At 46.5% G+C, this 10,591-nt stretch overlaps 2 long non-coding RNA genes across 6 annotated transcripts in view; one reads left to right on the top strand and one right to left on the bottom strand.

Moving 5' to 3' along the window:
- Positions 1-4,039: 4,039 nt before the first annotated feature.
- LOC147360966 (uncharacterized) lies at positions 4,040-4,935 on the bottom strand. Its single transcript, XR_015139542.1, has 2 exons — positions 4,447-4,935; positions 4,040-4,253 (listed from the first exon to the last, which is right to left on the bottom strand). It is a non-coding gene; the product is annotated as an uncharacterized LOC147360966 (long non-coding RNA).
- Positions 4,230-10,591, top strand: part of LOC147360965 (uncharacterized) — a 66,888-nt gene continuing 60,526 nt past the window's right edge. For 3 of the 5 annotated variants that reach the window (XR_015139534.1, XR_015139535.1, XR_015139532.1), the window contains exons 1-2: positions 5,348-5,488; positions 5,651-5,727. This is a non-coding gene — a long non-coding RNA (uncharacterized LOC147360965). Of the gene's footprint in view, positions 5,489-5,650; positions 5,728-10,591 lie in introns of all 5 variants that reach the window. The other 2 variants (XR_015139531.1, XR_015139533.1) reach the window with 2 other exon arrangements.

The following is a 10,591-nucleotide window of genomic DNA, read 5'->3' as shown; positions in this document are numbered from 1 at the left end:
CCCTTTCACAGACGTAACTCTAGCTAGTGAGTGACAGAGTGGAGTCTTGAGCTCAGAAGTGACTCCCTCTCCACCCCCCCAAATAAAAACCCTTGCTTCCCCTTCACTGCCAGGGGGCTCCTGCTTCTCTAAGGAGGGGGAGAGACGCTGGGGACAGCCAGCTAATTCTTTAGCCACCTCAGCACTTTGTAGAGCATCCTGTTTTTGTGTTGGGGTGTGTTGGGGAGGATGGGTGACCTAACTTCAGGTCAGCTAGGCAGCCACACCCCCTCAAAGTTACTTCCTCGATTCCTGGAATCCCCACTGCCGAGGTTTCTAGCTCCTGGAAGGATGCAGTGCACCCCTCTCCAATCTGAGGATACACACAGTGTGCCCTTGACCCATGACATACACCGACCACAGCAGCCACCCAGAGAAAGTGACCGCTTCCCTTCCCCACCTGGCTGGAGGGAGGAGGGCAGTTTCTTCCACCTCTAGGGACTCTGTGCATCTTGTGCCTTCTAGCCAAGTCATTGCCATTACTGTCCATGGACAAATCAAAGTCGTCAGCTCTGAAAAACCCCAGTTCAATAAACAGCCTTCCTCACTCCACTCGGTAACATGAAGATTCTCAGTTCTTCTCAGCCTGGGCTTAGCAGTCAGCCCAGCCCATAAAAAGGACAGGAGCCAGCCCCACCTGTCACTGTTGTTTAGTCCCTAAGTCATGTCCAACTCTTTTGCAACTCCACGGACTGTAGCCCACCAGGCTCCTCTGCCCATGGACTTCCCGGGTGAGAATACTGGAGTGGGTTGCCATTTCCTCCTTCAGAGGATCTTTCCAACCCAGGGATCGAACCTGTGTCTCCGGCATTGGCAGGCAGATTCTTTACCTCTGAGCCGCCAAGGACACCCAGCCCCACACTGCTCACCTTTTATCTGCAAGTGGCTTTCACAGTATAGGACATTTTGTTTTTATCAACCTACCCTCTGTTACTCAGGGGCATATATCTAGCTGTTGCTTTTCTCACGTTTTGGGAAGTGCTGATTTTGTGCTTTTCAGAGTGAAGACAGAGGCCAGAAGCATCTTGATTTTGTTTTTGCATCTTGTATGTTTGATTCAGCAGTTGGAAAGCTGTTGCATGTAAGGATGTTTCTGAGTTTGGAAAAGGCTGGGAACAAGGCTCTGGCAGAGCCCTGGATGGTGGGGGCAGGGTTAGAGTAGAGTCTGTGTTGTCCTTTTAAGTCATAGGATCGCAAGCTCCCTGAAGGGCAGTGACTATGTCCTCTTGCTTCTGAGTCCCCAGCACCTGTGTGAGGTCTGCCCTGGAAAGTGCTTGATAAATAGAACTGGGCAAATGCAGGCAGAAGCTGAGCTCAAAGGCGGGCCCCAGGCCAGGAATGACTGTGCCAGTCTTGGGGAAAGCCAGTGTCTTGGGGGTGGGGGATCCAAGGTGGCTAGAGCCCAAGCAAGAGGGGACCCCCCAACAGCTCTGCTGTAGCCCCTGGAACAGACTTTTGGGGGACTCGCATGTTGGTACCACAGCTTTCCAGGCTGGGCCTTGCTGGGTGGGGAGGCTGCAGGATGTACCAGGTGAGTAGCTGTGCCCAGTGGCAGCCCTGTGTGCTCCAGGGCTGTGGGTGGGGGGCCCTCCTCCTGCAAAGCTCTCTGGGCGGTTTATTTCTGCAGCATCAGTTCTGTTCTGGGAGCTGAAATCCAGTGGCCAGACCTAGAAACAGTCACCAAGAGAAACAAACAGCAGAGGAAGCCTGGGTCATAGCTGACTCCCTTTTGGGGGGATGGCTGTGAGGGAGGTGTGTCAGCTCCTGCAAAATGGTCTTATGGGGGTGGGTGGAGGCAGGGAGCCGACCAAGGACCCTTGGGAGGGCCGTGCACAGGGAGAGGAGCACAGCTATTTGTTCTGTGTAATTAGATTGAGCTTATTTCCTTCTGTGGCACAGAGCCGGAGAGTCAGGGTTCTCAAAAAATGTTATCTTATCTCATTTTGTGTAATGTCATCATGGCACAGCTGGAATGGGAAGAAAGAACATTTTTGAGACATTCCTGGTCCTCTTCATGGATTGCGTTCTGTTCATTCGGCGTTGAAGTCAGTCTGATGCTGAGGTCTCCAGGAGCCCAGGGCAGATGCAACACTGTATTTATGTAATCAGCCCACAGACATACAGGAAGGCACTCTTTCTGGATAAATCTAAGGCCTGAGTGAGAGAGGCTGAGAGATCAGACAAGGCAGTCCCCTGGGCCCCAGCATCTCTGCTCAAGAACCTGCCACAGCTGCTGACCTAGGTTTGTCCCGGAGGGGAAATGAGAGAAACAGAGAAGTAGACCTGGGGCAGCTGAGTTCCCGTTTGAGTCACTGTCCTGGAGTGACTCTGTGAAAGGGGGCAGCCCACCGAGGTGGCGCTGAAAAACGTCAGGGAACAAAAGAGGATGACCATGCAGTTCTTTTCAAGATGAGAAGGCGAGACGCAGGCGGGGGGCTGGGATCCCGGGCAGGCACTGGCGGCCCTGCCTTCGCCCATGCACTCTCTCCCCCCAGATTTCTAGCTGCTGTCTTCATGGAGCGCCAGCTGTTGCTGGATGCGGATGTGTCCTCCAGGGCACTTTGCCTGGGGCGGGCTCCCTAGAAGGACAGCCTGGCTGGAGAGACCAGTGGCTGTGCCTCAGCCCTTCCCGACGGCTGGATGCTGTGATGGCCCCCCAGAGTCTCTGTTCTTGCCCGCCTGCCCTCTGGCTCTTGCAGTGACGTGGGACCCCGGCAGGCTGGGCTCCGAGCACAGTGGCCCCCTGCAGCTCTCCCCCCAGGGGTAGGTCTCTGGGGGTGCTACAGTTTGCTGTACTAGAAAGATCAATGATGGATCCAGATCTTAGGAGTGGACAAGCCACCAGGAAATACCTCCAGCTTCCTGAGGAGGGGGTCTCCGTGTCTCGGATGTTGAGGACGACACATGGCATTTTGTAATGTGCTGGCGTTTCTCCTCACGACCACACTGGCCCCTGTGGTCACCACATGCTTGTGTCACCAGGAAGATTGCCTGTCCAGCTCCTTCCTCTCCCTCTGCTCCCCATGTCCTTCTGCCAGGTCATCAAACCACTGGCCCCTCGGAGTCTGGATTTCACAGAAATGTACGTGCATACGGCTCAGGACTAGAAGGGACCTCTGAAAGTAGTTGGTACATCTGTCGTGCACTAGTTTTCCATCACTTTCATGTACATTTCCTCATTTCTTTATAAGGACTGCCATCCACCAGTAGACAGCACAGACACAGACACCAAGGTCTGGGGAGCATCGTGACTTACTGAAGGTCATGCCGACTCTGATCCATGCCCTTCCTGGAGCTGCAAACCCCCGGGCCTCCTCATTCTCTCCCTCCTCCTTGGACCAGCCCCAGCTCTGGTGCTAAATGGCCCCATCATAGCTCAGTCCAGCCTTGGCCGCCCCTGGACAGGGCTGTGCGGGCAGCAGTACTGCTCGGAGCCTCCTGACTTGAGCAGGAGTTTGAGTGGCAGCAGCTGGTTCTCTTGAGTCCTGTCCCGGCTGGTAAGTCTGGAGGCCTTTGTATAAATGCCCCGCTGTGGGGTCCAGTACAGGAGCAGGTCAAACACAATCTGGAATCACCCTTGGTCATGGCTCATCCGTGGCAACCTGAAACGGCTGAGCACACGTGAAGCCCCACTTGTGGCCCTAAGGTGGCTTAATCACCCTCGTGGGGTGATTTCCTCTCAGAATCTGCACTCCTTTTGGTCCGTGTGTCTGGTGGCCCAGATGCCCGGGACTCTGATTAGCCTTCACACACACACTCTCCCACAGGCCTCAATTCAGTGAGGTCTGTGTGCTCTGGACCCCTCCTAGAACAGTTTTCAATGAGAGGATGAAATACCCCAGACCCTACAAGGGAAAAGGCCATGTTTTGGGACTCCACACCATGGGTGTTCATAAATCCCAGAGGAAAGGAAGATCCCTCGTCCCTCCAGGCCAGGTCACAGCTGACCATCTGCTCCTTGTGGTCTGATAGGTATTTAGTTCAGCCTCAGCAAGTCTTCTCTGCCGCCCCCTGACCCCTGGGAAGCCAGATAAATGGTGACAGGAAGGTGAGAGTCTGATGTGTTTTTGAAGACCTGTCCTGGGCAGGAGCACACAGATGAAGGACACTGGTTTGTGGTGATGCTTCTGATGCCCTGGGAGTGAGCCATCCAGCTGAGGAACAGTGATGAGGGCCAGGTCCTGAGGGGCGCACAGTAGGGGCAGCCACGTGAGCTGGGGAGAGAAGCAGTTGAGAAGTGAGGAGCTTGTGCCAGGCTGGGAAGGAAGTGGGGTGACAGGTGGGGGTTGCTGTGCTGTCTGGAGCTGCAGATGGATGTAGGGGCTGGCAGGGCTGCCAACAAGAGCCTCAGATGTGGCTTGCAGGGAGTCCGTGAGCACTTTAAGTCAAGCAGTGACATCCAGTCACCTTGTGAAGCTGCCGACGGGCAGGATTGTAAGGAGGGTCAGGCTGCAGATCTCTGGCAGAGCGTTGAAGCCCAACACTCAACTCTAGATCTCACACAAACAAGAGGAGACTTCCTTGCTCCTCCAGGGCAAGACATCTTTGCTCAGAGCCAGGAGGCTCAAGTTGGGCTTCTCCCCACACAGGAGAAGTTGGTGTTATGGAGCCAGTTGCTCTGGCCTGCAAAACTTAGCAACATCGTAGGAGGCTGAGATGCTCCTAGGGGTTATTGAGACAGGAGACCCTTTCTAATCTGTGCTGATAAAAAGAATCAGCTCATGTTAATAGGTGGCAACAGCAGGCTTGGGACTCTGGCCATCACCAGTGGTCCCTCTGCAGTCTTAAGAATGGTCTTTGGTACCAGAAGGATGCTGAGGTTGAGGCTGGGGTTAGTGGGAGGGTCAAGGGTTGCCAGGGTTAAGGGTGTGGCAGAGACTCCTTTAAGGTCAGTGCACTGGGCCCGCCACCAGATACCTATTTGAAGACGTACAAGAACCGCCCCCACCCTGGGTGCCCAGCCCTGCCCCAAACACATCTGAGTGGCTCTGACTTAGTTTAAGGCTTTCTCCCTGATAGAGTAGGTCCCATTGAGGCCGTGGGTTAAACCCATTTCACCTGCCTTCACTAAGCATGGTCATTTTAAGAACCCAAGGCCGCTAATATGTTTGCCTGAGTTGTTTTCTAGAAACTTGGGCTCAGCTGTGTCTAGTTGGAGCTGAGTTGGTTAAGACTGGATGGAACCGCCCATCCTTCATCTGAGTGAGCGGGAACACGTGGTCTGCTACTTCTGGCCCATAGCGGAGTCACGCATGCGCAGAACAACCATCCTCACAGCTTTTCCTCATCACCTTTCCCCACGCTCCCCGAGCAAACACACTTTGCTGCAAATTTCGGCATCTCAGCGTTCAGGAAACAAACCTGGCTGGTGACACTGGAAGTTTTTTCTTCCCTCTCGTGCCTGGGACTTTGCATCTTGGAAGAGTTGGTGGGAGACTTTCCAAGTGAGGTTCGTATGGTGAAGGCACCAGGGGGCTGGATACCCGAGGGAACAGGTAGGGGGTTGCCCAGGAGGTGGGGGAGCAGAGAGCAAAGGCCACAGTCTCCATCTACTCTCCATTGGCTTCACCGTCTGTCTGAGCTGACCTAGGCCTTGCCATGTTCTCCTTAGGCCCAGCCGAGGACGGCTTGACCCCAGGGCTTCTGCTAGACCTCCCTACACCCTGGTTCAGCCTGAAACCCAGAAGGGTAAGTTGTTCCAAGGAGACCAAAGTACGGGCTGTCCTCAGCTTGGGCCAGGGTGTGCTCTGAATGCTCTTTGTTCATGTGGTTACTTCCCTGTAGAAGCAGTGCTGTCCTTGAGGGTGATCTGGGGACTTGGATCAGCCCGCAAAGGCTTGACTGACCCATGAGGTGTCCGGCGTGGTTTTGACAGTGGTCTTGGGTCACCAGCTTTACTCTGAAGCTCGGCTCTGAGCAGGTGGCGGTGCGGCCTCTCCTGGGGAGAACGTGGGCAACAGGAAGGGAGGGAAAAGGAAAAGGAAAGGGCAGGCGCTTGTGTGTGTTGGGGGCTTTATAGGGGTGAGGGAAGCCAGGCTCACACAGTTCTTTGGCTGCTCCAGGAGCAGAAGTCGACAGAGCCAGAGGGGGACGCTCAGCAGAAGGCCCAGGGCGGCTCTCAGGCCTGTTGGGGGCACATGTGTGCCCTTCAGAGCTTCGGGATTTGGTGTACTTTTGAGTCTGGTGATTTTTTTTTTTTTGTCTGCTTAAAAAAAAAAGTATAATTCGCATATAGTAAAATGGACCCTTTTAGAAAAAATTATAGTTGATTTACAATGAATGCTGTGTTAATGACTGGTGTACAGCAAGATGATTCGGTTTTGCATATACATTCTTTTCTATTATGGCTTATCATAGAATATTGAATATAGTTCTCAGTGTTAAGCAGTAGGAACTTGTTGTTTATCCGTTCTATATGTAAAAGCTTACATCTGCTAACCCCAGTCTCCCACTCCATCCTTGCTCCGTCCCCCACCCCTTTGGCAACCACAAGTTTGTTTTCTTTCTTTGTTCATAATTCTGTTTTGTAGACAGGTTCATTGTGTCATGTTTTAGATCCCACACATAAGTGGTATCACATCGTATGTGTCTTTCTGATTTCATTTTGTATGGTAATCTCTAGGTCCATCCATGTTGATGCAAATGGCATTATTTTGTTCTTTTATGGCTGAGTAATATTCTGTTGTGTACATGTGCTCCCTCTTTGTTGATTCATCTGTCGGTGGACAGTTCGGTTGCTTCCACGTCTTGGCTATTGTGAATAGTGCTGCTATAAACATAGGGTACATGTGTCTTTTTGAATTAGAGTTTTCTCCAGGGATATGCCCAGGAGTGGGTTTGCTGGATAACATGGTAACTCTATTTTTAGTTTTCCAAGCAACTCCATGCTATTATCCACAGTGGTTGCACCAGTTTACATTCCCACCAATAGTTTAGGGGAGTTTCCTTTTCTCCACACCCTCTTCATCATGAAATGAACCCGTTTAGTGGACAGTTCTTGAATTTTGACATAATGTATACAGTTGTGTAACCACCACTGCAGTTAAGAACGTTTCATTGTACCCTCCCTCCAGGTAAGTGATGGGTTTTCTAACTGTTACGAATGATTTTCTATTTTATTTCTCCATTGGCTATCATTGGTAAAGAACATTACATTAAATTTTATGAGTTAATATTTTATCTTGCAATATTGATGAACTCTTACTAGTTATAATGACTCATCTAATGGTCCTGTTGAATTTTCCATGCAGATGATCCAATGTGCAAATAAAGACAGCTTTATCATCTCTTCAAATTCTTTTAGCTCTTATTTTGTTTTCTTGTCTCAGTGATTGCCAGGATCTCCAGATTTATAATAAGTCATCATGATGATGGTAGACATATTTAGGTTTTTCTATTAAGTGTAATGTTTTGTTGACTATGATTTTTTTGTTATTGAGATATTGTCAAAATAAGAAAATACTTTTATATTCCCAGCTGAGATTTAAAAAAATAAAAATCATAATAGGTATTGAATATTACCTAGTACTTTTCTGCATTTATTTTCATAATAACATGATTTTTTCCCCTTTAATTCTTAGTACCTTAGGTCTTAATGTTACTGATGTTCTGATCCTAATGTGCTTAATTTAAATTTCTAGAATAAACTTCTTGATGCTGTTGCATCATCAATACCTATTAGACTTGGTTGTCTAATATTTTGTTAGGATTCATAAGTATAAAGAACTTTTTTTTTTATTCTTCTTACTAGTTTCAGAATCAGGCATATGATGATGATTATCTATTCCTTGGAAGTGTGGTAGATTACATCCATGATATCTGTCTTAATTTCGGCCACTGTAACAAAAATACCATAGACTTGGTGGCTTAAACAACATTTATTTCTTATAGTTCTGGAGGGTGGCAAGTCCAAGGTGCCAGAAGGTTCAGGGACTTGGTTCATAGGTGAGGACTTGGTGAGGACCTGGTTCATAGAACGTTGTCTTGTTGCTTTACCCTCACATGGCTGGAAGTGAATAAGGGAGCTCTCTGGGGTCTATTTTGTAAAGGCACTAATCCCATGACTTGATCACCTCCCAAAGCCCCACCTCCTGATACCTTCACATTGGGAATGAGGCTTCAATATATAAATTCCAGGAAGACACAAATATTTAATACCTTAAGAATACCCTTTGGGTCTGGGTACTTTTGCGAATGCTCAATTTCCCTAATATTTATTAGTCTATTCAGTATTTCTTCCTGTGCCATTTCAAAATAATGTTCATTGAGTTAAAATGGACATACAGCATTATATTCATTTCTGGTATACACAGTTATGATCTGATATTTGCATATATTGCAAAACCATCACCATGATAAGTCTAATTATTATCTGTCACCACACATAATTGCAATGTTTTTCTTGTGATGAAGACCTCTAAGATACTCTCTCAGCAACTTTCAAATGGGCTACTCAGGATTATTAACTATAGTCACTGCTGTACATTGTTATATCAGTGACATATTATTTATAATGGGAAGTCTGGGCCTTTGATCCCCTTTACCTATCTTTCCCATCCCATTTTTAAAACTTTACATATATCCAGAAATATATTTTGCCTAGACTTTCTATGTTTATTAAAGCTGAGTAGTTAATATTTTTATTGTTGTTATATCACTGTGTCATAGTTGATCGTATTTTTTCTGTTTAAAAAAACTTTTTCTTTAAAAAAAAAACTTCTTATTTTTCATTGGAGTATAGCTGATTAATAGTGTTGTGATAGTTTCAGGTGGACAGCAAATGGACTCAGCCATACATATGCGTGTATCCATTCTCCCCCAAACTCCCATCCAGTCTAGGCTGCCGCATAACATTGAGCAGAGTTCCCTGTGCTGTATAGTAGGTCCTTGTTGGTTATCCATTTTAAATATAGCAGTACATATGTGTCCCTCACAAACTCCCTAAATTAATCCCTTCATCTCCAATTCACATTATCTCTTTTTTTTCTTGACCAGAGGTATGCCTACCTGATTAGACAGATTTATCTTCTGATTTGTTTCTACTAGCCAAAGCAGATCCAATGTTCTTTAAAAATTAGCCAAACCTTTTTCACCTTCTGGTAGTTCTTGTCCTCTTTTCAGGTTTGGGGAATTTTCCAAAAAAAACTATAAGTTTTGGGCAACTTTCCAAATCAGATAATTTCCTGGATATCACATTGCAGAGTTTGAAATATATAAATTAAATGTGATTTAATTTATTATTTGATGGAAAAGATCTACTAGATTCCTTATCTCACCATCCATCCCCATAATTCAGGGAAATTAGGGTCCAAGGGGAAATCAGGCTACTATTTAAGTAATAACACAAATATGAAAATTACATAAGTGGTAAGATTTAGGAGTGGGGAAAGGCTACGAGAAGTGATATAGGAAGCACTGACTCAATTATGACCATCAAGGAAAATTTCTCTGAGTAAGTGAGAGTTATCTTGGTGAGGAAGAGAAGAAACAGCATGAGTAAACATTCTAAGGCAGGGAGCCAATGAGATGGGATGAGGAGGATTAAATGAATACATTCAGGGATTTCTGCAGTCAAGTATGAATCAGTGGTGTTGATAGTATTACGTTGGCCAAAAAGTTCATTTGAATTATGCTGTCAAATGTTATGGAAAAATCTGGATGAACTTTCTGGCCAATCCAATATCTTTAGACAGAGAAGAATTGAGAAAGAGTCCTAGGTTGTAAACTGAAAGGTATATGCATTAAAGTTGGAAAAACCCCAAAAGATAAAACCCTATTTGTATCCTGAGAAAAATAACTGCAAAGACATATTTCAATAACTGAACATACCCTCAGAAAACACGAAAATGTCTCTGGAAGGGTTTGAATTCTTCCTACAATGATTTGAAATGATCAAAACTCAAAATGTTGCAGGTTAAAATGGAAAATAATTAAAAATGATTCTTTGGGATAATATATACCAAAGCAATATGTTAGATCTGGAATATATTCAACTTTCCCATCATGGCATATTGAAGACAAATATATTTTCAACTTATGAAGTAGTATTTGCTTTTAATTTAATTGTGTGAAGAAGAGCTGACTAGTTAAATTTCAACTCTGCAACAACCAGCCTTTCCTAAGAGCACAGACTCAGATGTGCATGCCCTGGCACCTCTTTCTGCATTGTGCCCTATACCAGCTTTTTGGTTGAACGATAATGTCCGCAAGTACCACATATATCTTGATGAGAATAAGCTACAGGTTTGCTTAAAGGTTACTAACTTCAGTTGCCCCAAATATGTGACTGTAAGCGACAAATCTGGGCCAAAAAAAGAGGCAAGAAATTGAGATGATGTAATTTATAGCTTTTTTCCCAAAGAAGTTGATGCAAGATGATTTGTTCATCTTAATAACATTTTAATAGATTCTTTCCCATAACACGTATTGCAAACCAGAACATTAAGCACTGCAGAAGCCTTATTATGGCTATGGATTTAGTAATGTGACAAACAGATTGCCTTGGTTATAAAACCTGAGATTGCTTTCTTTGGTTTTGCAGCATATGGAATTC

The sequence above is a fragment of the Bos grunniens genome, chromosome 13 (genome assembly GCF_055505025.1).
Source record: "Bos grunniens cultivar Pamir isolate PY7600 chromosome 13, Bosgru_T2T1.0, whole genome shotgun sequence".
Taxonomy (NCBI): Eukaryota; Metazoa; Chordata; class Mammalia; order Artiodactyla; family Bovidae; genus Bos; species Bos grunniens.
This window is presented reverse-complemented; position numbering and strand designations above follow the sequence as displayed.